At 36.1% G+C, this 26,187-nt stretch overlaps 1 protein-coding gene across 1 annotated transcript in view; it reads right to left on the bottom strand.

Annotated features, from left to right (window-relative positions):
- The window catches only part of LOC133516150 (suppressor of lurcher protein 1), a 392,999-nt gene that overhangs the window by 284,959 nt on the left and 81,853 nt on the right, over window positions 1–26,187 (bottom strand). The gene's annotated exons all lie outside the window — the stretch shown is intronic.

Genomic DNA, 26,187 nt, shown 5'->3' with positions numbered 1-26,187 from the left:
GAGGATACCACTCAGCACGTGTCGGAGCACATAGTGCAACGACGCTGATTTTTAGTGGACCCTCAAACTTAAAACCTAAATCTTAAAATACGTTACAACGTAAGAATAGTAAAAACAATGCGGATGTGACCGTGCGAAGTGCATGGTGGGGGTAAGTAAAGCGATCCCAGCGCATAAGGTGGTAAAAATTAGAACTAACTGCGGATAGCGTCTTTAACATTTCGTACAAGTTATATGGCTTGAAATGAAACTTTAATTTACGATTACTCCTGAAATATTCATTTAAATTGTATGCTGTAAGAGACCAGTGTACAGATGTATGAAATGCTTAATATAACTTACGTATTTAATTTGATAATTTTTAATACTGTACCCGTGTAAATAGCTTTGCAAATGCCACATACTATGTGATCTTTTTCTAAAAGTTAAGATTGGGTATAGTAACTTATCCTTAAAAGATAGACATTCAACATCGCGGACTTTTTTGTAGACCCATGAAAGAGAGACAACCCCACCATACATTGTGTTGTTATAGATCGAACGGATTAGGCAGCGTTTTCGATTAAAGCTACTAGCCAGGATGGTTTTTTCCGACAACATCATTATATTTCAACCAATTTAAACAAAACCTTAACAAGTTATATAACTTAACCTTCCTTAAGAATCACTCTACTTATAGGTGAAAATCTTATGAAAATCTGTTCAGTAGTTTTAGTTTTGGAGTAGTTTTATAAGATGTAGTGCATTGACGTTTTCCCCTAGACTTACGGACGCTAGGTTGCGTGACAGTCGTGCACATAGCGAAAAAATATTTTGAAATAGCAAATTTTAGAGCTAATCTAACCATGGGAATCAATTCTAACAACGATAACAATCTCTCTGTACGGCATGAGCACAAAAAATCGAGTTGCTCCTAATTCAACCGCTAGGTGGTATTTCGCTTTGTAGCTTGAACAAAATAACTCCGCCTTTGAAGAACGTAATTGCACTTTAACACGCCCCAGCTTAAAATAGCTTTTAATGCTTTTATAAAACGTAAATCCTTTAGATTAGATTGTGTTTTTAATATAAATCCGGTGTAATAATTAATGCCATGCATTTACCAACTTAAACGTAATAAGCAGAAGAAATATAGCTTCAAAAAGTCAACTTGACCGAAAGAATGAAAGAATGGAAGGTACTATACTCGTAGTATTTGGCAGGCTACAATACAAGCAATACAAAAGTTTTCATCCGCATAATGGCCGACCAGACGGTACAACTTATTACTTACATTTATCAAGCGCACAAATTCTCAACTACCATTAATTGTAATTGCAAATGTCAAGGACGGTGTAGCCAAAATATTGGATTCTAAAGGCCTTTATTGGTCAAACAAGTAACACTTCGACAATATACAGGGATATAGATTTGCTTAATACTCGTATATATTATTTTAGTATATATTAATCGTACTCGTACTTGAACATGCCATCATTTTGAACAACGTATAATAAATGGAGCACAATTTTTTTTAACTTGACGCAAAATGTTGATCGCGTTGCTCACGTTTGGAAAAAGATTATTGAAAATCGCGTCAATGTAATTGAATTTCCTGTACGGGAAATCACGTTTTATTTTTTCACTGGGTATTTACCGTTATTTTTAACGATACAGTGCCATTTTGTTGTTTCACAAACGTTTTGCTACTGATAAGATACTGATTGTTGCTGCAAATATGTCGGTTAATATTACAAGAGCAAAAACATACCCGTGGAAAGACTTTACATGGATTAATCACTTAATAGCAATGCGAGAATTTTATTAAAAAAAACGTTTAATATTGATGATTCAGGAGTCAGTGTGATTGTCGGTGTAATTTACTGCCCCCCTATGATTGACTACTTTTCCACCTTAGACAGTCTTCTTTGTAGTATAGGCTCGGAGAACACACACCACATAATCATGGGTGATTTCAATACCGACCTTCTGAAGGACCACTCCAGGTCACTGAACCTTAAATCCATTGTACAGGCGAGCGGCTTCTCCATATTACCTCTCAACGCTACTCACCGCAACGCGGACTTGCCTGATACTTGGTTGGATCTGATACTTACGTCCTCTACGGAGCATGTCATAAATTCGGGGCAGATGTTGGCTCCTGGGTTTTCGCGCCATGATCTTATTCACACCAGTTATAAAATCAAAGTGCCCAAACCGAAGCCTACAGTGGTACAGTTCTTCGAAACTATGCTCGTCTGGATATCGAGAAGTTAAAGCTGGATGCCGCTTCTGCTAACTGGGCGCCGACTTTTGATGCACAAACTGTAGAAGATAAAGTACTCGCATGCAGTAAAGTCCTTCTAGAGTTGTTCGATGCTCATGCGCCGGCCCGCGACGTCCGTTTGAGGCGGCCCGCAGCTCCATGGATTACCAGCGGAGTACGAATGGCGATAACGAGAAGGGATCGAGCCTTCCGTAAATATAAGCGTGATCGGTGCGACGAAAACTGGCGTCTCTTCAGGGTTGCACGAAACCGATGTAACCAGATGGTGAGGGTTGCAAAACGCCGATATATTCATGACAACATCTTGACAGCATCTTCCGTAAGAGATGGAAGTTTTTAAAGTCTTTGGGTGTTGGAAAGTCCACGAACAGTTTCGATCCATCCACTTTCTCCATAGATAGTCTTAATGCCCATTTCTCGAATACCACAACATTAAACTCTGTTATCAAAATTAAAACCTGGGTTTCGGGCGGGGCATAGTACGACCACCGCGCTTTTGAAAGTCACTGAGGACATAAGACAGGGCATGGAATCCTCGAAAGTTACAGCGCTTATTCTCCTTGACTTCTCGAATGCCTTTAACGTTGTTGACCATGACCTTCTACTGGCTGCTCTTTCCCATCTCAGGTTCTCATCAGAGTCAATGGCGTGGTTTGAATCGTACCTGTCCGGTCGCTCCCAAGCTGTCCGTAGAGATAGGTGTCAGTCTGATTGGTGTGATCTGAACACTGGAGTACCGCAAGGTGGTATTCTCTCTCCATTGTTATTTTCGGTGTTTATTAATTTCATCACACACGGACTCAAATGCGACCATCACCTGTATGCAGACGATCTGCAATTATACGCCCAAGCCGAGGTAGCGGATGTCAATTCCGCAATTGAGGCTATCAATGATGATCTGGATCACATAAGTGAGTCTAGTTCTTTTGGCATCTCTGTCAACCCTTCTAAGTGCCAGGCCATCATTCTGGGTAGTCGATGGCAACTCTTAAAGTTGGATGCACTTTCTGTTGCACCGATCATTTTTGACGGCTCGGTTATACCTATTTCGAGTCAAGTGAAGGACCTCGGTTTAGTCATTGACAGGCATCTCTCATGGGACGGGCAACTTTCGGAAGTGAGCCGGAAGGTCACTTGTACCTTACGCACACTCTACCGTTTCAAAAATTTTCTTCCGGTATGCACAAAGAAATTGCTCGTTCAAGCACTCATCCTCCCGCTCATTGATTATGCTGATGTGTGTACAACGAACATGTGTCAAAATTCTCTCAACAAACTCGATCGACTCGTAAACAATGGAATACGCTTCATTTTTGGAATTCGAAAGTTTGATCATATATCCAGCTACCGTCGCCAGCTCAAGTGGCTTCCCATACGTCAGCGCCGTTCCTTTCGAATACTCTCCTCACTTTTCTCTATCCTATTCGAGCCCTCCACTCCAGAATATCTCAAATGTAACTTCAACTTTATGACCCCCCGCCCAGGCTGCGAGCTGCGCTCTGCCCGTTCTCTTAAACTCTCTGTTCTCCCTCACCATACTGGTTTCCTAAAATCTTCTTTCGCTGTTCAAGCAATCCGTCTTTGGAATGCGCTTCCTCTAACGATTAGACAAGCCCCAAACAAGCTGAATTTCAAACGAATTCTCTACAAGCACCTGCTAGATACTGTCTAGTGGGACCCCCCCCCCCTCTCCCCCCCTGCCCCGCACACATGCAGAAGTATATTTATGTAATTAATTTATATATGTATTTATAATGATAATTTGTGTAGTTTATAAAAGTATTATATATATTACCTATTAGTTTGTATACTGGCTTAGTAGTATTAGACTTAGTATTTAATTTTGGAATAAATTTTTTTCACACTGCACCCACCTTAGCAAATTTCTGTTTGGTCCAGTGGTTGACTGGTAGAGAATGCCTCAAGGCATTAAGGCCGCCTATTGTACGTTATACTTGTACTTGTGCAATAAAGATTAAATAATAATAATAATAATAATGATTCTGAAGTAAATAAACTACGTTGACGTTGATACGTAAGTTATCTAAAACACGACGAGATGAAATAAATGTTGGTGGTCTTTAGATACAAGGTGTTACCACCAAGATACTCCAGTCAATGCAAATGCAAAGTATTGTTAGTGTTCACATGTTCCTTCTAAGAGCTGTTCAATTTGTTTCTCGTCTAATGCAAGTGTGCACACAGAACGGTCTGAATGGAAGAATATTTTATCTTCGTTGATTTTAGTCGACAGAGTTTTAAACAAAGTTGTAGAACATGTGGCCAGAGTGCGCTTAAAATTCAGCACAGCTGTATGTTAAAATTTTAGTTTTATTTAAATTTGGTTGCTTTAATTTTTTTAAGCTTATTTTCGGATATGAGGTCTTGTAAACATCAACTTGAAATATGTGATAATTGTTGCAAATGAAACCCGCTTTTTTCCGGCCTTGTGGGTTTGTGAACCCTTTTCGTTTAGGAATGCGTGTAATTTTTTTTTTTTTTCAAATTTAGACATTGACACGAGGAATGTTTGTGATGCCTGTTACGCGGTTGGATGTGGGATTTGAGTAGGAATATTTTAGGAACCCATGGTTAAACAAGGTTTAGTCTCTAAATATAAATAAAAAAACAGCCAATTGCGAGTTGGACTCGCGCTCTAAGGGTTCCTTACCATGATAATACTACTAACACACAATTTTTATTTTTATTTCATTAAAAAAACCGCTGAATAAAATAGTGACCGGTAATAACGTTCCTGTCATTTGCAATAGTTTCACTAATCAAAACTTGCATTCTAAGAAGCTTAATAAATGCTAAATGGATTTAATTAAACGCGAGTGCAAGTAAGCCTGATTAAAAAGGGCGAGAGTATCTCGAGCAGTGTCTTGCGATTAATCCGCGGACTTATGCCGGGACAAAGTTAAATGGAGGATTTAAATGCGGAGGAGCTTTACTCAACTTTCCAGACCATTCTCAGATATCCTGTGGGTACGTAAGAAACTTTTTTTGCCTCTAATTGCTGCGGAGACCCCGCGAAGTTCACTTAACAAGTACAGTATTGTTCGGAATGCGTAGCTCTCCGTGGTCTTGCACGGGAAGTTTTCTTTGGCCATTGCAATGATGAAATGTATTCCTGACAAGTGAATATTGAAACTTGTGTAAAGCAACCGATATTTTGTTCGTTAAATGGGAATGATATTTATTTGGCCTTAACCTTTTTGTAACTATTGTTGTATTAACGTTCAATTTATCCCGCCCTATCTGGTCCGGACTACAGAACTATACCAGTCATATGCTAATCATTGTTTTTTATAAGCAATAGCTAATTTAGCTCACAAACAAACATACCATACTATTTTTAGACACCGATATAAAATATATAAATAAATATCACACATTACATATTTTAGCTTTTATACTTTTAATCATTTATATTGTTACAAAAATCCACTTCTCTCCGCCTAACATAACAATTCCAACATGACATAACACTTCTATATAATTTTCGAACAAGCGCGCAAAGCGAAGCGAAGTTCTTAGATTCAACTTGAAACTCACAGCTTGCCATTTTAAAATAATGACGAAATAAAATAAACAATAAATATAGGTATTTGACATTTGACAAGAAACATTACGGCTTACCACAGATACAGTTTATTTTAATCTCTATGGTGAATTTAATTCCATCAGTTAAGGACTACACAGACCTTAAAATAAATCGCGCACAGTTATTGATCCATTGCCGACTAAGTAGATGCAACAAATCCAATCGCTCTGTTAGATGGCGGCCTCCGTTGGAGTTTCTAAGTATTATCCAAAATACACTGCACAATCGTACAAACTAAAAGATTTCGGATATTAGTAGATCTATGTTTAAAGAGTAAATTACGAGTGACCATGTTTTTACTGGTATTAGAATTTTTATACGGTATTAACTCGCATTGCTGTCAATGCTTAAGTGCATAGTGAACATTTCAATAACTTATTATAGGTACTTATACATAGTTAATCTTATTTTATCCTAAAGCTAGTTATGTTCAGAAGAAGCGCTTGCATTTGACAACTACATAAATTATAACAAAACCAATTATATTTAGCATTACACTAGAGTAGTTAAGTTCCATTTCCTATAGAGTAATATTGCTGCTGTAAATCATTCAGCTTGTGCGACACGTATTTCAATGAATCAAGATTTATTTTGCAAAGGGAAATATATAAATAGGTATAGTTTTTGGCAAACCGCAAGTTCTCAGTTCGGAGCGAACAACTAGTTTTAACTACTTCAATATCCAACGTCTAGCGCTATTGTTAAGGCTTGGACAACCATTTGGATCGATCATTCACGGCACTAGCCAAATCGATCGACCGGGCTAGAGGCGTCCGTTGGTATGAAACTTATATCAGAAGTAATATAAGTATTATTAAGTTGCCTGATATCATTTGCTGACTTTTTTTCTCTTCTTATTCTTACAAAATACACAGAATTAACACATAGCACAATAATAACAAGCAAAACGCTTGAATAGGTACTCGTTAACCTCACTACGGTTTTCCTTTTCCTGTAAAACCTCCTTCAAAGTCGGTTAAAAATACAAACTTCTATAAGAATAAATCTCCCATAGTTGGAAAATGAATAAAAGTTAGAAGTTTTGCTGCAAGGTATATTGTACTCGTATAGTAGTTTACGGTCTCCTAGCCTAGTCGGTAGTGACGCTGCCTACGAAGCAGGAGGTCCTGGGTTCAAATCCCAGTAAGGGCATTTATTTGTGTGCTTATCATGAATATTTGTTCCTAATTTATGAATGTTTTCTATGTACCTATTTAAGTATTTACCTATATACCTATTATATATATATATCGTCGTCTAGTGCCCACAATACAAGCCTTATTGAGCTTACTGTGGGGCTAGCTTGATTTGACAAAAGAAAAACCGACTTCAAAAAATAAAATAAAATCCTTTTATATGTGCTAACAACAGTAGCAACTGATATGTTTGAAGTCGGTGCCAAACAAAATGCCAACCTTGGTACGGTTCTATAGGAAAGTAACAAAATTAACACTTAGTTGCTTATTTATTTATTCACTTTAGGGATAAACAACAACTATACAATACCATAATGTTACATTTAGTTGTACAATTAAAATTAATGTAATGTATAGCCAACAACATTATCCACAAATTACAACAAAAATATGCAATGGTTGGCACAAAAAACAGTTAATTATTTGGTGTAGATGCTTATCTAAAGAGGGGAAAAAGGTATGCTATGTTAATTACATAATGCCTTATATAACAAACAAACTTATGGGGGTACTATTGACCAGTGTTATAACTATTTGGTTTGGCACCGACTTAAATCATATCAGTTGCTACTATTGCTGATGCTGATGATGATGTAATCCTGTTATAGGTACCTCATTAGAGCATAGGGCTGGCAGCAGAATTTTCCATTTGTCGCGAACCTTAGCGTTTACTTCCAGCTCTTTCCAGCCGAGTCCAGTTGAGCCAGCCTCCTTCTCAACTGATCGCCTTCATTTGTTTCGAGGCCGCCCCGACCGTCTACTGCCAGTCGATTGCTAGCGGAGACCCTAGTTGGACAGGTGGTTGTCCGGTCTAAGGAGCGTGTGTCCGACCATCGCCATTTCCTTACAAGAATTTCCTGGTGTATGGGTTTCTGGTCAGTCATCTGCCACAATCTAACATTTGAGATAGTTCGTGGCCAGTAAATCCCAAGGATGCGTCGCAGACATTTGTTTATAAACACCTGTAACCGAATGGTGTCGATTTTGATGGTCCTTTTCCCACATACATTAAACGCCCAGTTATCACGGTCGACGTCCATACAGGGTTCAGCTGGGCATACGCTGCTCGCACTTTATTGAGCTAGGCCTTTTAAAACACACGTGTGTTTATTTATATGTTTTGCGACCAAGGCGTCTCATATCGAGCTTGGTATAGGACTGACTACCGAAGGTTTTCTCGCTGCTTTGCATCGATTTAGCTCTCGCCGTGGCCGTTGCAAACGCATACATTGTGACCGGGGAACGAATTTCGCAGGCCCTTACAACGCATTGCTACATTTTATGCAAGACGCAGCTTCTCATGAGAGTATCGAATTTACTTTCAATTCAACAGCCGCACCCCCCTTCGGCGGCCTGTGGGAAGCTAACATTAAATAGTTTAAAACACATCACACCTGCTGTGCTGTGCTCTTTTGTGGTGCCCTACCACACAAAGCAAGATGACATTCACAATGCCCATACCTCTCTTTTGGACGTAGTTTAATTGCACCACATTGAAAAGAAATTTTAAAAACATTATTTACAATGTACATAAAGGTAACAACAGGCGGTTTTATCGCTATTAGCACAGCACGTTTTTGAATTCAAATGCTAGATTTGATGGTGAAAACACGAAACTTACTATATGTATGCCTTTAAAATTTGAGGAGTTTCCTCAATTCCTCATGGACCTCATCTTTAGAACCGAGAAAAATCGGACCAACTTGGGACTATATACTTTAAAAAAATAGAAATCGGTTTAGAAATGACGGAGTTCTGAGGTAACAAACATACAAAAAAAACATACGGCCGGTTTAAAATAGGAATGTCAGTATAGTAGATTGTGTTAACCAAGGGATGAAAGGCAACAGGAACATCAGTATAGTATAGTTGTGTTATCCAAGGGATGAAAGGCAATAGGAATGTCAGAATAGTAGATTGTGTTAACCAAGGGATGAAAGGCAATAGGAATATCAGTATAGTAGATTGTGTTAATCAAGGGATAAAAGGCAATAGGAACGTCAGTATAGTAGATTGTGTTATCCAAGGGATGAAAGGCAATAGGAATGTCAGTATAGTAGATTATGTTAACCAAGGGATGAAAGGCAATAGGAACGTCAGTATAGTAGATTGTGTTATCCAAGGGATGAAAGGCAATAGGAATGTCAGTATAGTAGATTGTGTTAACCAAGGGATGAAAGGCAATAGGAATGTCAGTATAGTAGATTGTGTTAACCAAGGGTTGAAAGGCAATAGGAACGTCAATATAGTAGATTGTGTTATCCAAGGGATGAAAGGCAATAGGAATGTCAGTATAGTAGATTGTGTTAGCCAAGGGATGAAAGGCAATAGGAACGTCAGTATAGTAGATTGTGTTAACCAAGGGATGAAAGGCTCATCCTCATTCCTGCTGAGGTATTTTCGCCAATAGTCCGAGGCTGGCATGATGCCTTCCACCCGCGTTAAATACTCAATTTTTTTATTTGAATACGAGAAAAGTAAAATATATGTGCTAAAAAAAATACTAAATATAAACCTAAATAGTATTTCTTGAGAGTACTTTTAATTTACAATTTAGTCAAATGTATCGTTATTTATGGAATGGGGAGTTAAATATCAGAATGAAACATGTACAACAAATCCATTTAAAACCTTATTTTTATTTTTTCGTAAAATAAAAAAATAATGTAAAGAAAAATTTTCTAGAGCAGAAAGGTATCCCTTTCTGCACATTTTATAGAACAACAACGACCCACTTCAGAGCATGTGACATGAAAAAAATGTATCGCCAACATTGTTTATTTCAGTCGGTATACAAGTATATTTTATACACACGCACACACACAAACGTTCAGTACCCCTAGTGTAAATTTATTCGATAGCGTGACGCGACGTACCCGTTTGCGTTCACTTTTCTAAATATTACCTTTTGAAACTACGAATACTCGTACCTACTCTACTCGAGACATAAAATCTGACTTGAAAATTAAGTTCGTAACGCAATTTGCTACAAAAATGTAAAGTTTTTAACAAGGTGTATAACGTTAGCTTGAAAATTGTTTTCCGAAACACGCTTTATTTTTGTTAAAATTGCATAGAAATCTTCTTTAGTCAAGTCGCTAGGTTTCTATGAAACTTGTACAACTTTCTTTTTCTGAAAATTATTCCTTGGAAATGCTCTCGCTTTGTTTTTAAGTTAAGATATTTTAAATGTGAATTCAATATTAATATGTAGGTACGTCCCTAAATCTACATAAACTTGAATTTATTTCAGAAACTTTACCCTAAATCTTTAACTGTAAGTACTATATATGAGTATGAGTATATAAATAAAATTCCAAATAGGTACACAAAGTTGTCCAATTATTTGCGAACAAATTTATTGTAATAGGTACTCCCTTTTAATTAAAATTTTTAAAGTGCTAAATAAATATACCGGAGATATATGTAGGTATTCCCTCCTTCACCTCATGGTTCGCAAATTGCAATAACGGATAGTCCAGAATAATAACAGCAGTTTAATCCACAAAGTACAATAATTTGAGCGCTTCTGAACAATGGGTTGGGCGCTTAGATTCGGGATACAACACAACGGAGCCGAACGAACCCTTGAAATGAGCGCTCATTGCGCAGACATTGCGGTGATAAGTAGTATTGCCCTAATCGCAGTTGATATTTGGCGCGATAAGATAAAATATTACAAATATCTTTGCAATGCATGTTTTGTATTTATGGGTTGTTTATATCTATAAATACAAAAACATGCATTGCAAATAATATTTGTAGAAGAAGTGATGTTTTAACATTACTTTAAAGAAATGACATTACTACTGATAGTGTTGTTAGTGGAATAAAGGAATGTAGGCAAGTAATGAAGTTAATTTAAATATTACAGCTATGTCAATGTAATGACACTGGAAAAGACAACTAATGACAGAAATAATGACGGAAGATAATGAAGTTATTATATTAAAATAGTTCGATATTTTTGAAGTAAGTAACGAGTGTAATGACAATATAATGACATTTTATTGATAGTGACAATGACACTTTTGATAATAACTTTTAAAATGTATGAAGTCTTTGGACTGCATAACTGTAATTCACGTTGCTTGTCACGCTTTTTTTAAACATAGCTAAATTCGCAATAAATAATAATAAATATTTTTTTTCTATACTACGTCGGTGGCAAATAAGCATACGGCCCGCCTGATGGTAAGCAGTCTCCGTAGCCTATGTACGCCTGCAACTCCAGAGGAGTTACATGCCTGTTGCCGACCCTAAACCCGCCCCCCGTATTACACGAACTTACAACTATGTGAGTAATAACACAATATGAGAATTAAACTTAAACTTACATGTACTTATAAATATTACATCTGGACTCTAAATGAATAGAGTTCCAGTGTTTCATTATTTTACTGGCCGGATCAGACATAATAGCGATCACGAGACTGTTTGGACTGCCGCACATTCGACGCATGAGGGAGGCAACTCTTTTACGCACAATCGCGCTGAAGCCGTCTGTGTGTGTCTCCGTAAATATTGCTTTTGCTGACGCACTACAGAAGCGCGGCAGTCCCAACAACATCCTATATCCGTTGTTATATTGGACCCGTAGGGCATTGACAGTCTTCTGCGTGTATTTGGTCCACAGGCTACACGTGTCAAAGGTCTGACAATATGGTCTGAACACAGTCATTTTCATATTCCTCTCACAGCCTGCAAATCTGCGTGCCAATATGTTACAGCGCACTGCCAATGCCCTACGTTCCCGCACCATGTCCACGTCATCTTGGAGCCCAAGTACTTAAAGCGAGTCATTCTATTCAGGGAGCATCCACAAAGGTTCACTTCTGGTACTGAGGTGGGAACTTTGTTTCCAGCTTTAAACACTAGTAACTCGCTTTTTTCAGTGTTATACTTAAGGCCAATACATTGCATCTTAGAATAAACTTTAACGTGTGCTAAGATCAAAATACTAGTTATTTTTAAAAGTCGCTGAACAAATGTTGGGCAGTTTGAGGGGTAGTATAGTTGTTAGATTTGTAGCTGGCCCCCACCGGCTTATCCTTTGTCCATTGTTAACTAAAACGGCGCGTGCCACTACCTGCAAAAAAAGGGCCCGGTCTCTTTAACCGGTTATTTAATTGCAACTCCAATGGTAATTGAAATAAGATTAAAAAGAAACGAATGGAAAAATAATTTGCGAGTTCTTGTGTGGTTCCTATACGGTTACTGAGTGTCTGGGAGTCGAACGCTAACGAACCAGCCTAAAATGTGTCCTCGATATGCGTACCAAAGGCGCGTTATCGGGGAGCTCACCTACACTGGTTTTTTTAGCGTTAGACTAGCCCGCGCTCAGGTGCCAATTAGAATTATACGACCCTTTTTTGGCACGCGCCGTTTTAGTTAAAATTGACAAAGGATAAGCCGTTGGGGGCCAGCTACAAATCTAACGACTATACAGCCAACAGTTAAATTTTTAACCGACCTCAAAAAAGGAGAAGGTTCAATTCGAACGTATTTTTTTATGTTTGTTATCTCAGAACCCTGTCATTTCTGAACCGAATTGTTTTATATTTTGTTTGAATATATAAATCCCTAAGTTGATCCCGTTTTTGTCAAAACCTTGTTCTGATGATGAGATACATGAGGAATCTAGAGAACTCAAATCTTATAGCCATACCTAAATATAGCGATTTTAGTATTTTCTTCAACAAACCAAGCAGATGAAGTGCAAAGACTGCTGATGATGACAAGAACGGGACTCTTTAACAACGCATATTTCTCTTTTGGCGATTTGTCCTCTTCGTTATTGTTTGCTAAAGAAGTAATAAGTTCTGAAGGAACATTTGTATTAAGGTCTAGTTCTGATGATGAGTTCCATGTAGTCCAACTCTTCAAAGGCTCTCAGCGATTTTGGGCCGAAACTGTAATCAAACGATGCCTTTTGGGGAGGTTATACTCTGCACAAAGTTTCATCCCTCTGTTACCCCCTGGGGGTGAAAAACACCCGATTAACCCCAAAACTTTTTTAATTATTTTTTCCTAAACTATGAAAGCGACGAATTTCAAATTTTGTACAAATATTAATAAGACTAAAAGCTATGTGCTAAAAAAATATTAACTCCCTAACCATTTAAATTCTTGAAAAAAAAAAACAAAAATAAACAAAGAATCACCCTGTATATCAAGTTTGGCTCATGGTACACACACCTTTTTTTTTCAAAAATGAACCAATTTATATTCTACATTATACAAAAGTTTCATTGACCTACTCCAGAAGGAACATTGCGAAATTAAAATAAACGTACTATTTCGTAGCCACTAATCATTATACTCGTATCATGCTTAATACGCAACGTCTCGGTCCCAAAACCAAAATAATTAAACAAAACTGCCCGCGGCCGCGTTGCCGCCGCAGGTTGCTGCTCGCATATAACTTCAACAATATATTACTTATCCAATGCGAGATATAAATCAAAAATTATAAAACCAGCCGAAATTCTGACCAACATATTTGATAATTACTTAGACAATTTGACAATTATTAACGAAGACAGTGATGACGATTAATTAATAATTGTTTTCTCTTTAAAAACTTGTAACATATAATTACACAAAGTTATGTTAATATGTTAACAATAGGAAAGAAAAAAATGTTTTTATAAATACAAATGAGTTTGATTCATACTTCTTTATCAATCGGGCACGAGCAGCGGTCCGATAGCAAGCCATTGTTTATTAATAAAGCAAGGCTCTTAGTGGGAGTTCAATGAATAGTACGCACCAAAGAGCCAATACATATTAATTTCGCAATGTTCCTTCTGGAGTAGGTCAATGAAACTTTTGTATAATGTAGAATATAAACTAGTCCATTTTTGAAAAAAAAAATGGTGTGTGTACCATGAGCCAAACTTGATATACAGGGTGATTCTTTCTTTATTTTTGTTTTTTTACAAGAATTTAAATGGTTAGGGGGTTAATATTTTTTTAACACATAGCTTTTAGTCTTATTAATATTTGTACAAAATTTGAAATTCGTCACTTTCATAGTTTAGGAAAAAATAATTAAAACAGTTTTGGGATTAATCGGGTGTTTTTCACCCCCAGGGGGTAACAGAGGGATGAAACTTTGTGCAGAGTATAACCCCCCCAAAAGGCATCGTTTGATTACAGTTTCGGCCCAAAATCGCTGGGGGAAATTTTTCCTAGGCTATCCTGCTACACCCTTTTGATAGTTTTAGATCCAGACCTTGAAACTTGAATTGATACGTACCCAAAGCGCAAAAATGTTTAATGTTTGGCCAGATCGGCATATAGCACGGATCAGTTACTAGCGCATATAAAACGGGATAACATTTTATCTTTATTGGAGTCGGTTTTACTTTTCTCAGATTAAGTTACTCCTGTCCCCAGTCCCCATCCGATAGATGTGCGAATTGACATTGACATGTCATAATTTTCAATTTGGTTGAGTTTATGGTAATGACTGTTCTATAAGCGAAAGTTGGAGCATTTAATCATTTTGTATGCAAAATAAAAATTACCGAAATTTAGAACTATGCCATTAAGTTTCCTTAAATATACTTACTTTTAGCCAAACGCCGAATTTAACAACAAAAAGAATCATGGTATATTGTTAATTTCACATTGAAAAGTAATTACTTATGTATGTATGTATTAGTTTTACTTACATTGTATTTCTTTTATTTTTTTACAATATAGCAATATTGAATATAAGTACCTACGAGATATTCCTATGATATAGTCAAACCTTTTATTAATAAAACTAAACTAAGAAATCTAAAAATAGCATACCAACCCACCCTATACAAACTCTCGGAATGGCCGCACATCAGAAAGGTTGTTTATCTGAACAAGACGGCACTATCTATTCCTTGATTGCAAAAAATTGCCACCATTTGTAAAGTCCTGTTGACCTAAGGTTACCCACAGGCTCAAAATAAAACGGTCAGGGTAGGCAGGTACATACCTCGAGAAACGTAAGTGGGTTTGGTATGTTTTTCTATGTCCTTAAACATAATAATAAGTATATAGTTAAACATTCTAATATACCTATATGTACGTATGCGTTATAGTGTCTATTAAAGTATATTTATGACTAACGGAGTTTTCTAAAATAGCACGGGTAATGTCTTACTAAACCAAACAAAATCTCAACTTTAAATTAACAGGGAACTAGGACGCAGAGTTTATGAGAGCTAGGTTTATCGCGAAGTGATGTGAGCCTGAGTTGCGCAACGAACAAACTGAAGGTAATGTGTTTTGACGCGATGCGGTATGAGATTTATAGGTCAACGAGGAAAACTCTAGTCAATTTAAAGTCCCCGTTGTTTGTATGGGATTGCCTCCTTCAATTTAGACGCTAAAAGTTAAAGGAAATTACAATGTCGTTAGGTAAATTTCGTAGGGACACAAAGTTTCCACAATACTTTCCATATTTATGCATATCGGAAAATAAGGAAAATGCGTTCTCACTTCAAGCAGGTATTCACTGTAATATATATATGTATATGTACTCATATAAGGCAAAAACACTATATTTATTACACACTTTATACAGGTAAATATGTGTTCATTCATCTTCTAATTAAAGAAGATGTGGATTTAATCGGTGGTACTAAGGCTGTTGAATTATTTACGTTTATTATTTTATTAGGGGGAAGCCTCTTATGAGCCGAAATGTTACAGCCACGTTAATGGAATCATTCTGATTTAGCATAGCATAAAGCTTAACACGTGTGTATTCCTCATATATGTAGTTTACTCCGGAGATAATGGTGTAGACATGTGGCGTTCTTAGGTCACTAAATCTTCGTTAACCGAGCGACAACATATGGTGCGCACGCCACCGCGTGGACAGTCCACAATACCATACGATATACGGCAGCATATATAAAGCAAATAATATATAATAATAAAAATAATATCAAATATGTCACTCTCAAAATCTCATTTTTTAATGAAAATAAGCAATATAATTAAAAATGCCTTTTACATAAAAGACAAGATTTTGTATCTCAATTTTTATTGTTATCTTGGTATTTTTTAATCTGCCAGTTATTCTGTTACGGCTAAAGAGTAATAGTACATTAACCAGCTAGGGATAAATATTGGATTTGAATCGATACGGCAATGGCCCTCCTTCATACATCGTGCTGCATTGTCACAGAAAATGTATGTTAAAATCATTGACAGTGAATTTTTTTGCGGCAATGCAGCCGGCAGCAATGCGGTGTGGATAATATGTTGCCAGATACTACTAAGTCGTCTTTAAACAAGTCTAGAAGACCGAAATATAAAATGTATTGCAGGGGAAACTCTCATAAGGGAAAGAACTCTCGTGATTGTAGGTATACGATACGTATATCGCTCAGCTCAGATACGTACGTCGCCAGAAAGGCAGAGCATTACTCCTTCTGCTCTAAAGACCTTTAGTAAGTGGACTATTAGTACAAACGCAAGAGTTAAAAGCGACGAAAGAGCTTGTAGACGGTTTTTCCTTAGAGATGGTGTTCTCCACATTGACCTTAGATTAAACTCTTTAAGAATATATTCATAAACTTATCGTAAGCACAAATCGACATTGACAAAATTGAACAAAAAAATAGTACCTTCCTACGCAAAAAAGGGTTCCTCTTTCATTGTTAAATAGAAAGTTATCAACGCAAAGGTGAAAATTATATTTATATAGAAGAGCTTTTGTCAGTTGTTTACCTTCCGCCGCCTTGTACCTGCTTACAGGGCAGGAAACTCGCATGTCCCTTCCGCAAACATGAACATCAGCAAAGGGGCTAACTCCAAAACATCTTTTGCTCAAAGGTCCGTAATCAAAGTAAGTAGGCGACTTGTACCAAACTTTTAGTCTAAAAGTTTTATAAGATGGATTTTAGTTCTTTTATCTTTTGCGTTTTTTTCTGGTTTCAAAGAAAACAGATTGTAAACTGCGATATATTTATCCCCGTAAAATAATTTAAAATGAGAAATGATTTTAAAATATCAGAATTATATTGCTTGTATCAATACGAACCGCAGTTGGACTTGATTATTTTTTCGTGTGTTTCTTTTACTTGCCAAAGTGATTAATATAATACTCGACTGTCTGGTACAGTCAGCATCAATACTAGTGGATGAAACAGCGATTTGCCATCCTGGAATTCTTTTACAAATAGAGTTCGCGTTTTAAAGTATCCATCACAGTCTAATTGTTCTACATACAGGATTAAAGATGGCTATACACTCTAGGGTATGTCTGCACAGTTTTATCAACTGCACTGGTAAACCGGAGAGTGTGGCATTACTGTGCAGTCTCCTATACAGATTTACCCGTGCAGTTGAACTGTACAGGTTAAACTGCGCAGGCATACCCTAGTGTGTATGGCCAGCTTTATATCATTTTGTTAAGCTACGAGTATAACGGAATGGCTATTACTGTTACTTTTTATGCGTAGTCTGATCCGTTACTTGTGATGCTAACTGTACTTTGGCACCTAATTTATATTTTATACGCGAACAAGGTCCCGTTTTAGTTTAAAAAAAGGGTATACTTTTTCGAACAGTAAGTATTTTCAATGCATTATGTAAATACTAGTACTTAAGTCTTAGGTACTTTATAAAATATTCCGTAGTCACCGATAATTTCACAAATAAATCTCCTTTTCACTGACTTAACTGAGATATTTGTCGTACCTACTGTCACCAACTTTGTCCAGATAAATTGCCGTATTCCATTACAGGCCACTGCTCCTTTATAAGGTCGCCTTTTACATTTTTTACGAATAATGAGGTTGCTTGCTGTTAAAGTTGTTCATAAAGTCATAGACTTTCATTAAGCCAGTAGCAGGATTTAATAATACTGTTAATTGGATAGGCAATAATTTACAAGCTTTTGTTTAACTTGCTCTGTTAGTACGTATGTATGTATGTTAGTTAGCGTGGGTCACATCTTGCCCGCTTTCGGATTGAGCTGAAATTTTGCATACATATGTAAATCAGATGACAATGCAATATTATGATGACATGGAGCTGATCTGATGATGGAGACTGGAGGTGGTCATGGGAACTCTGTGATAAGACAAACTAAACTAATTAATTGTATATGGGGTTGTTAGATTTATTTGTGTCAATGAGTGTTAGTTGTCTGTAAAAAGAAAGGTACAGTCAGCGATAAAAGCTTGTAGGTACTAAAAATGAGTTTTTTTCCCAAATCCTTATTTATTATTATTATTATTTGTATGTCATTCCCATCATGGAACAATGGTGTTCCGGATCTTAATGAGGTGTGCAGAGCCGAAGCCAACACGTAGAAGCCTTTTTGAAATTTAATGTAATATAAAGGGTACAAGGGATTGAGAGTTGATGGAATGTCATATGAACAGGGCTATTGGGTGTAAGCGATGGACTAAATACTGAGCTAGGTATGTGATAAAAAACCGGACGCTGGCTAAATAAAAAGGTATCCAATTTTATTTCCGGCAGATGATAACTCGCCCCCACACAAGATGAGCCCCCACAAAAAGCGACATCTAGGATGGCTCAAAGGCAACACCGGTGTGAGCGGCTCAGGGGTGCGTCTTATGCACGTTTCACTTCCACCCAGGGGCATATAGCTCCAACGACTCCACTCCGGCCACTCCACGCCGGCCGGCCAAGGCAAGCCAGAGGTAGAGAATCCTGTCACACCCACCCTCCTTCGGGTGATAGAGCTCCCCAAGAGCACACGGTTACGTGGGGTCGCTACTCCCTAACCAGCTTATTATTATTTATTTTAAAATTTATTTCACATATAAAGGTACAAATGGCGAACTTAATGACTTTTAATATACAGTATGTAACTGAATGTAAACCAACTACTCAAATCCATTATTGTTTAGGTCAACCTGAGCAACTTTTATTATGGGACCAACAACCCCGAAAATACAAAAAAAAAATTTTGGCTGTTTCATACATTTTGCTGGTTTCACGTTGAAATTTCCTATGGGAGAATCAATTCGTGGGAAAATCACTCATGGTAAATCCCCGCTAAAATAGTGATGTGCTACGAGCGAATTTGTCAATGGTGGTATTGTAATCATTTACTCGACGATTTCCAATCTTAGCCAATGTCCTGTAACTTCCATTAGAAAATTAAATACGAGTAATAAATGCGAAAAATTACAAATGATTTTAAATTTGGATTCATTTAATTAAATCTAAATAAGGCTGTTGTTCATGCCTTAGAATTTACAACATTTTTCCGCCTTTACTCGGATAAAAAACATGAGGTAAGAACGATGAACATATGTGGTTTTTCGTATCAAAAAATACCTTATGTTAACTGCATAAGGCACCTACTACATATTCCGGCGAGGTAAGAGTAAAATACATATTTAGCTAAATCTTTTTCTCTCTCTTATCTTAAGGACGGCCCAGACAAGAGTCTGTTAAGTTTTTAATATTCGAAAACTTATTTTTTGCCTATTATCAACTTACTGCACACACGGTTTTAGAAATCATATCTATGTTATCTCGCCGCGATTCCAACTATACCCAGTTTTTTTTACCCGTTGGTACCGTATTACAGGAGTATTATTGATGGAAAAGGAAAGCCTATCATTTGCCCTTACTTCCTTATGTACAATTGTTCAATACAAACCTTTATATTTGGTTTCACAGTAGTTCCAATACAACGCTACTATAGGGACTGCTATGCGTTGTCAGCATTCCGCGCGGCTACGGAAGGCCCGACGCATAGCTCGCTCCTTAGTTGTCTCCCGGTCGTGATTGGGAAAATACACGTCTTAATTAAGTACTTCCGCATTTCTTATTATAAACTCCCAGATACCCTATAGCTACCTTACCTTAATGTCGGTTTTGTACATCCAACTTTTCGTGTGTCTTACTTAGTCCGTCGTATAATTCGTTTAACTGTCCCCTCCCTCCCCGTTTGTAGTACATACTCTCTGCTATTGAACCATTGATCGAGGGGATCAAATTTGGGATAAAACTTTTCTAGGTTATAACTAAGCATAGCCATATTTCATAGCAATCCTTCTAGCCGTTTTTGAGTAAAAGATGAAAAAACATTAACTATTAAAATGTCACAATACGATTTCAAATATAAGTTCCCAAGAAAAATAAATGGGTATAAAGTCAAAGCTCAAAAGATTGTCATGAACTCAAATTCTTACTTCGTGTGAGAATAATCCCTGATCCAACAAGGCAACCCGGGCCAGATTGATCGTCACAATAAAAATTCTAAGTACGTAGAACTTGGAAACTTCTCTCGGATTCCGCGAGCACCTATTGCATATACGGGATTCGATTCGGGTAAATCAGGACATCGATCAGCGTGGGTATGACGTGTACAAAATATAAGTTTACCTGGGTGATATTTCATTTTCAAATCAGATTTCCTGTGTATATGATTGTTCATTTAATGGGTGTATGTACGAGTAAATAACTAGAGGCATGAATAACCTAATTGAACCTAAATCGTTGTATATTCTTCCATAGAATTATTAATCTGGTGATCGCTTAACTTAGTTACCGCAAAGTTTAACACACAGAGACTAATCCAATTTATAGGTTGGTATGATGGAGTCTTAAGTCTATGATATAGTTCGATAGCTTTCATTTTAAAGATCGAGAGTCGACATTTCAAACATGCTTTATAATTAAATATGTATATTAAATAATAAATAAACACGAACTTGCTGTACCAACAAAACGAGTCAATGCATTAAGTCGTTAGGCAGCGGAAACCGGTCGCGTGCCCGACCAACAACAGCTCCGCCATTGTGAGCAGGCCCTAAAGCAAGACACCTTGCCACACCCTTTGTTACTCCACTAACGCTTCTTAATGTTGGTACTAAGAGCTCAGAAATGGCGGACGTCGTTTGCGGTGTTTTTTTTTCAAAGGCCGCTTTAAATACTTAAGAATTGTCATCACACTTGCTCGAAAAAGATCTTATTTCATGCAGGTGTAGAAGGACAAAGGCCTATTGTGTTCCCGCTGGAGTTATGGAGTGTAAAAAAAGCTGTAACTCCCTAGGGACAATCCAAGTAGCATAGATAAATTATATAATTTATAATAATTTATTTCATTCAATATAAAATGATACAATAATACAAGGGGTTGAGACCTTCTAGTAGGTATATAGAACCTGTGTCAGAAAGTCTTGCTCTTCCAATTGGTAACTAATTAGAACATTTTAATATGATTTGAGTATAACTATGTTACATTGAGTATCTTAAGAACTAAAACTAAAGAACTAAGTAACAAAATTGCAAGCTAAGTGTGTGTGTGTGTGTGTGTGTGTGTGTGTGTGTGTGTGTGTGTGTGTGTGTGTGTGTGTGTGTTGTGAGTGTGTGTGTTCATGTTAGCAGTTGGGTTATTAAATTACAATATTAAATTATAAGGTAAATAGAATATCCTTAATTTACATGAAATAAGATCCAACTTTTATTATTATTTTTGAATCAAATTTTCAGTCTTACTGTAGTCTAATGTATATAACCAATCACAAAGTAATTGTTTACACTCGTATAAATTTTTCGAATAAATATTTAGTTCACTATTTATCTTATTATATAAGACCGCAGATTGTACATCATATTGTCTCCTAGCATAAGCTGAATTACTACTGGGTACTGAGACAGCTCTATGTTTTCGTCTTCCACTTAGTAGTAGCTTGGGGTCGAATTTAATTATCCTGTGAAATCGTACGATTGCTGAGTTTAATTTTTAACAAACTGACGTTTATAAAGTATTATTTTTGTTTATGTTTAAAGTTATTTAATTTGGTTAATTTAACAGCCGCTTCAAATATTTTTACATAATTTTCAATCGTGGTTGAATGCCGAATAGTTCTGTGCCTTCGATGCATAACCTGTCAAGAAATTACAAAATGGCGAACGAATGTTTGATATGTCACCGCATTTAAGAATTATTTCGCTTGAAATTTAGTTTTTTCTTCGCAAATGTGATGAAAAACATTGTGTGTAACTCCGGGGGTAAGAATATTGCAAACTCGGGTCTTTAATTTCCTCCAGCCTGCGGCTGTCGGGAATTACCACCCTCGTATACAAAATTTCACTTACCCCCCTCGTTGCACAATGTAATATTGTATAAAAGGTACGGCGCTGTAGTCATTGTACTTTCTAGAGTTGTTTTTATGCGAACATATGCGAGTTCTTGGGCCACGAGTTGTTTTAGAATGAAAACCAACAACCAAGTCATACTCAGCGATGTCAGTATCATCAGATCATCACCATACATATAACCCGAAACCAATCAAAAAACTTACAATTCAGAGTTCTGTACCCCTAGTGTAAATAAATTCGATTTCCAAACGTGACGTACGCGTTTGCGTTTAGTCTCATTTTGTATGTGATTTAGAAAGAGCGCGCCAAGCGGGACGTTTTGGAAACTCAAAATCCTATACAAAATGAGACTTAACGCAAACGCGTTCGTCACGTTATGATGTCGATTAAATTTACACTAGGGGTACTGATTAAAATAACTATAATAACGTTACTTATTTACAAATTATCTGTTGACTCTGCAAAAACATAGGTGTTTCGATTCGGTGTTTTTATCCCTTATATAGCTCTCTGTCACTCTTGAGCCCGATTCTGATTTCAATTTCTTATTTAAAAACTGTTGTGGATTTGGTCTGTCACTGTTGACAGTTGACAGATCAAATTCATAACAATCGGGCACCATGTGTTCTCCATCCATTCCACCTCACCAAACATTTAAAATAAATACATATATTCCTACTAATATTATAAATACAAAAGTAGCTGTCTGTCTGTATTTTTGTCAACTATTCACGCTTCATGTTTGGTATGGAGATATTTTGAGGACCAAAGAAGGACATAGAACAGTTTTTCAATCTTCATCAAATCATTATCATCCCCCGCAGACGAAGTCGCGGGTGGAAGCTAGTTAACTATAATATTATTAATATTCGAGGTAAGTTTCTGTTCAAAGTTAAATTTTTAATACGAACTAATAATTGTTTACTGTAACTAATATATACGCCTTCAAAATACTGGACTTGTTAAAATTATTAGAGCCAATATGCGAGACATTTACTTAAGAGGTCTTATCGAAGAGGTTATATGATGCATAGCCCAGCTATGTCATGAAATCAATTATATGTTAAGTTTATTAAAGTTTCAGGCCAATTCTAACTTACACGAACAACAGAATGATATTTGAATCATGTTATTTAGTCTTAGTGGGTCTCGCCCGCGATAATAGATGTACGGACAACACGGACAAGTACGAGTGAAATGCACGATATCTGAATGACATCAGGTAGATGTAATTCTGATATCAATGTAGGTACGTTCGAATTGGCTTGATACGCCTGATAGTTAAAAACAGTAAAAAGTCTGTTCTGTCTGGAAAGTGAAATAAAAGTAATATCAGAAGAATTTATAACTAAGTAATTCCTTTTTTGTACAAAGTTAAAAGTGTAAAAGGGAAGTATACCACGTGATCGTCCATACAAAAAGAGAAAACATTTTTCTACTTCAAAATATTTTCCATTCTCCATATTTTTTAGTATGTTATTGACACAATGAAAAACTAGGTTTAGCGGTTTTCCTTTTTTTTCAAAATTTGCAAATCAATTTTTTAAGCGAAACCTATAGACCTAAAATATAATTTATGCAGAAGCGATCGACATCAAAATCAAAGTGATTTGTTAAGATTGGAAACCATTTTCTCCCGAAATAGAATTTCATAGAAAAAATACCGTTATTTCCCTAGGATCGCAAAGCTATTCTTTTCTCTTAATTTAGAACGTTAGGTATATTAGTACTTCTGACATACTTAGTATACTTACCTAAGATTCTTAAGTATGATCCAATAATATAGACCTTAAGCAAATGTAAACTTTCCCTATTTGGTTTGTTTAATTGTGTTGCGCGAAATCCAAGTTAATGAGGCAACTCTGCTACTACTTAGTGAATCCGTTTAGTGGGACTTTGCGAACAGTTCGTGTGCTTCATTACTTATCATTACAGTAAAATATCGCATTATACTAAAACCAATAGGTATAATGTTCGTTAACAAGTACACTAATCAGATATACCTACTTAGTTTGTAGTCATATTTATCATTAGAACTTTTGCTAACTAATCGTTATTTGTAAAATAATCACCTAACGGAAAATTTGGGTTCATTAAAATATTTAACAACGGTATAAATTATTCACTCAAAAAATAATATGTAATGCAAATAATTATTACCTACTCTAAAAACAAATTAAATAACTTTCTTATGAAAATGTTTTAATTGGAATTTTACAAGTGAAAATATTATAAATTGTGTTTATTTCGTTTATAATTATTAGCTTTTTATTATAATTCTTTAAAAAATTGCGTGTACGTCGACAATACTAAAAGAGTCTATAATGATTAATGAGCCACTTAGAGATCACGCAGAGATCAGATCAAATGTAACTTTTTTACTAACTATTTTTGAGGTACAATTTATTTAAATACTTTTGAAAATTTTAATTTATTGGACATTATGATTTTATTGTAATTTGAATTTTAAACATATATACATTTTTTATTTTTTTTACTACTTCCAATGATTTAAATGTATTTTCTGTTGTTGACATGTAATATTTTAAGAATATTATCAATAAAATAATATGAGTATGAGTATGAGTTTGAAGTGTCTGTAAAGTCACAAATTGTATACTCGATCTAACATCAAGGTTTAAGTTACTAGAAATTTATCGTACAGGCCAATTCGAACGTACACTGATATCAGAATGTCGCTCGTACTTGTCCATACATTATTGGCGCGAGCTTGACACGCAAAAACGAAATAACACAATTCCAATAACATCCAACATGTTAGTGCACGCTCTAATTGGCCTATTATTGTCGCACAAAATACTATACTATGTGCTTCAGGAACTTGAGCATGGCTAGTGAAGTATTAGTAACTAGATGTAGCCACCAACAAGTAATAAGGTATCTACACTGGTTAAGTACCGGTAAAGTACACAGGTTGACCGGTTGTTTCTTATTATTACACGGTAAAGATTTTTTGTTGTTCGCTCTTAACTCATATTTTTTAAATCATATCATATTCTTATTATTGTAGGTTCTGGAGCTGCTGGAGCTGGAGTGAAATGGTGAATTTCCTAACTTTTTGGCTTAGGCGCATGGCAAACTGCATCCGATTCGCACGTCTCCGACGTGCGAGCGGGATGTCGCTATTCCTCGCGCATAGCGTTATCTTGCTCAAATATCTGAGCGATGTAGTAATTATAGTTTGTAATAAATAATGTAACGTTACAAGCAGTAGAACAGGAGAAATACCTTGGCCTCATTCTGGACAATAAGCTATCATGGAAACCACATATTAACTCCCTACGCTCCAAAATTACATCGCTCACCGGTGCATTGCGACGTATTGTTCGATGTCTGCCAAAAAGGGTTCGATTCACCATTTATAATTCACTCATTAAGCCTAATCTAGAATATTTAATAGAAATATGGGGATCGGCCGCCAAAACTAACTTAAAACCCTTACAAATTTCACAAAATAAAATAATGAAAGTATTATTTAATTATAAGCGCCTTACACCAACTAGCTCTATATATAAGGACACAAAAATACTAAACATTTCCCAAACTTATGTATACAACACATGCATCCTTATAAGAAAAATCATATATAAAGATATACATAGCCATATAACGTTCACTAAAAGATCCGAGGTACAAAAAAGGCTGACGCGACAAGCTAATAATATACTCCTGCGACCACCCAGAACATTATATGGAAAAAAGAACATAATATACGAAGGAGCTCAATTATACAACCAATTACCAAAAGATGTCAAAGACGCCAAGTCAATGCTAGTTTTCAAAAGAGCACTAAAACAATACATATTGAATAATAAATCTAGGTAGGCCGTTTGCTTATTCACCAAGTATTCATAAAAATGCCCAACATCATACATCTTCTAAGGCTTTTCAAAAATATATTAAAAATAGAAATATAATAATAATAATATAAATATAATACATCATATACATATTCCGATTAATTTATAATTAAAAATAAATTAAACATACTTTGCTAGGCGAGTTAA

The sequence above is a fragment of the Cydia pomonella genome, chromosome 3, assembly GCF_033807575.1.
Source record: "Cydia pomonella isolate Wapato2018A chromosome 3, ilCydPomo1, whole genome shotgun sequence".
In the NCBI taxonomy this organism is placed as follows: Eukaryota; Metazoa; Arthropoda; class Insecta; order Lepidoptera; family Tortricidae; genus Cydia; species Cydia pomonella.
Note: the sequence above shows the minus strand (reverse complement) of the source record. Positions and strands in the feature narration are given on the sequence as shown.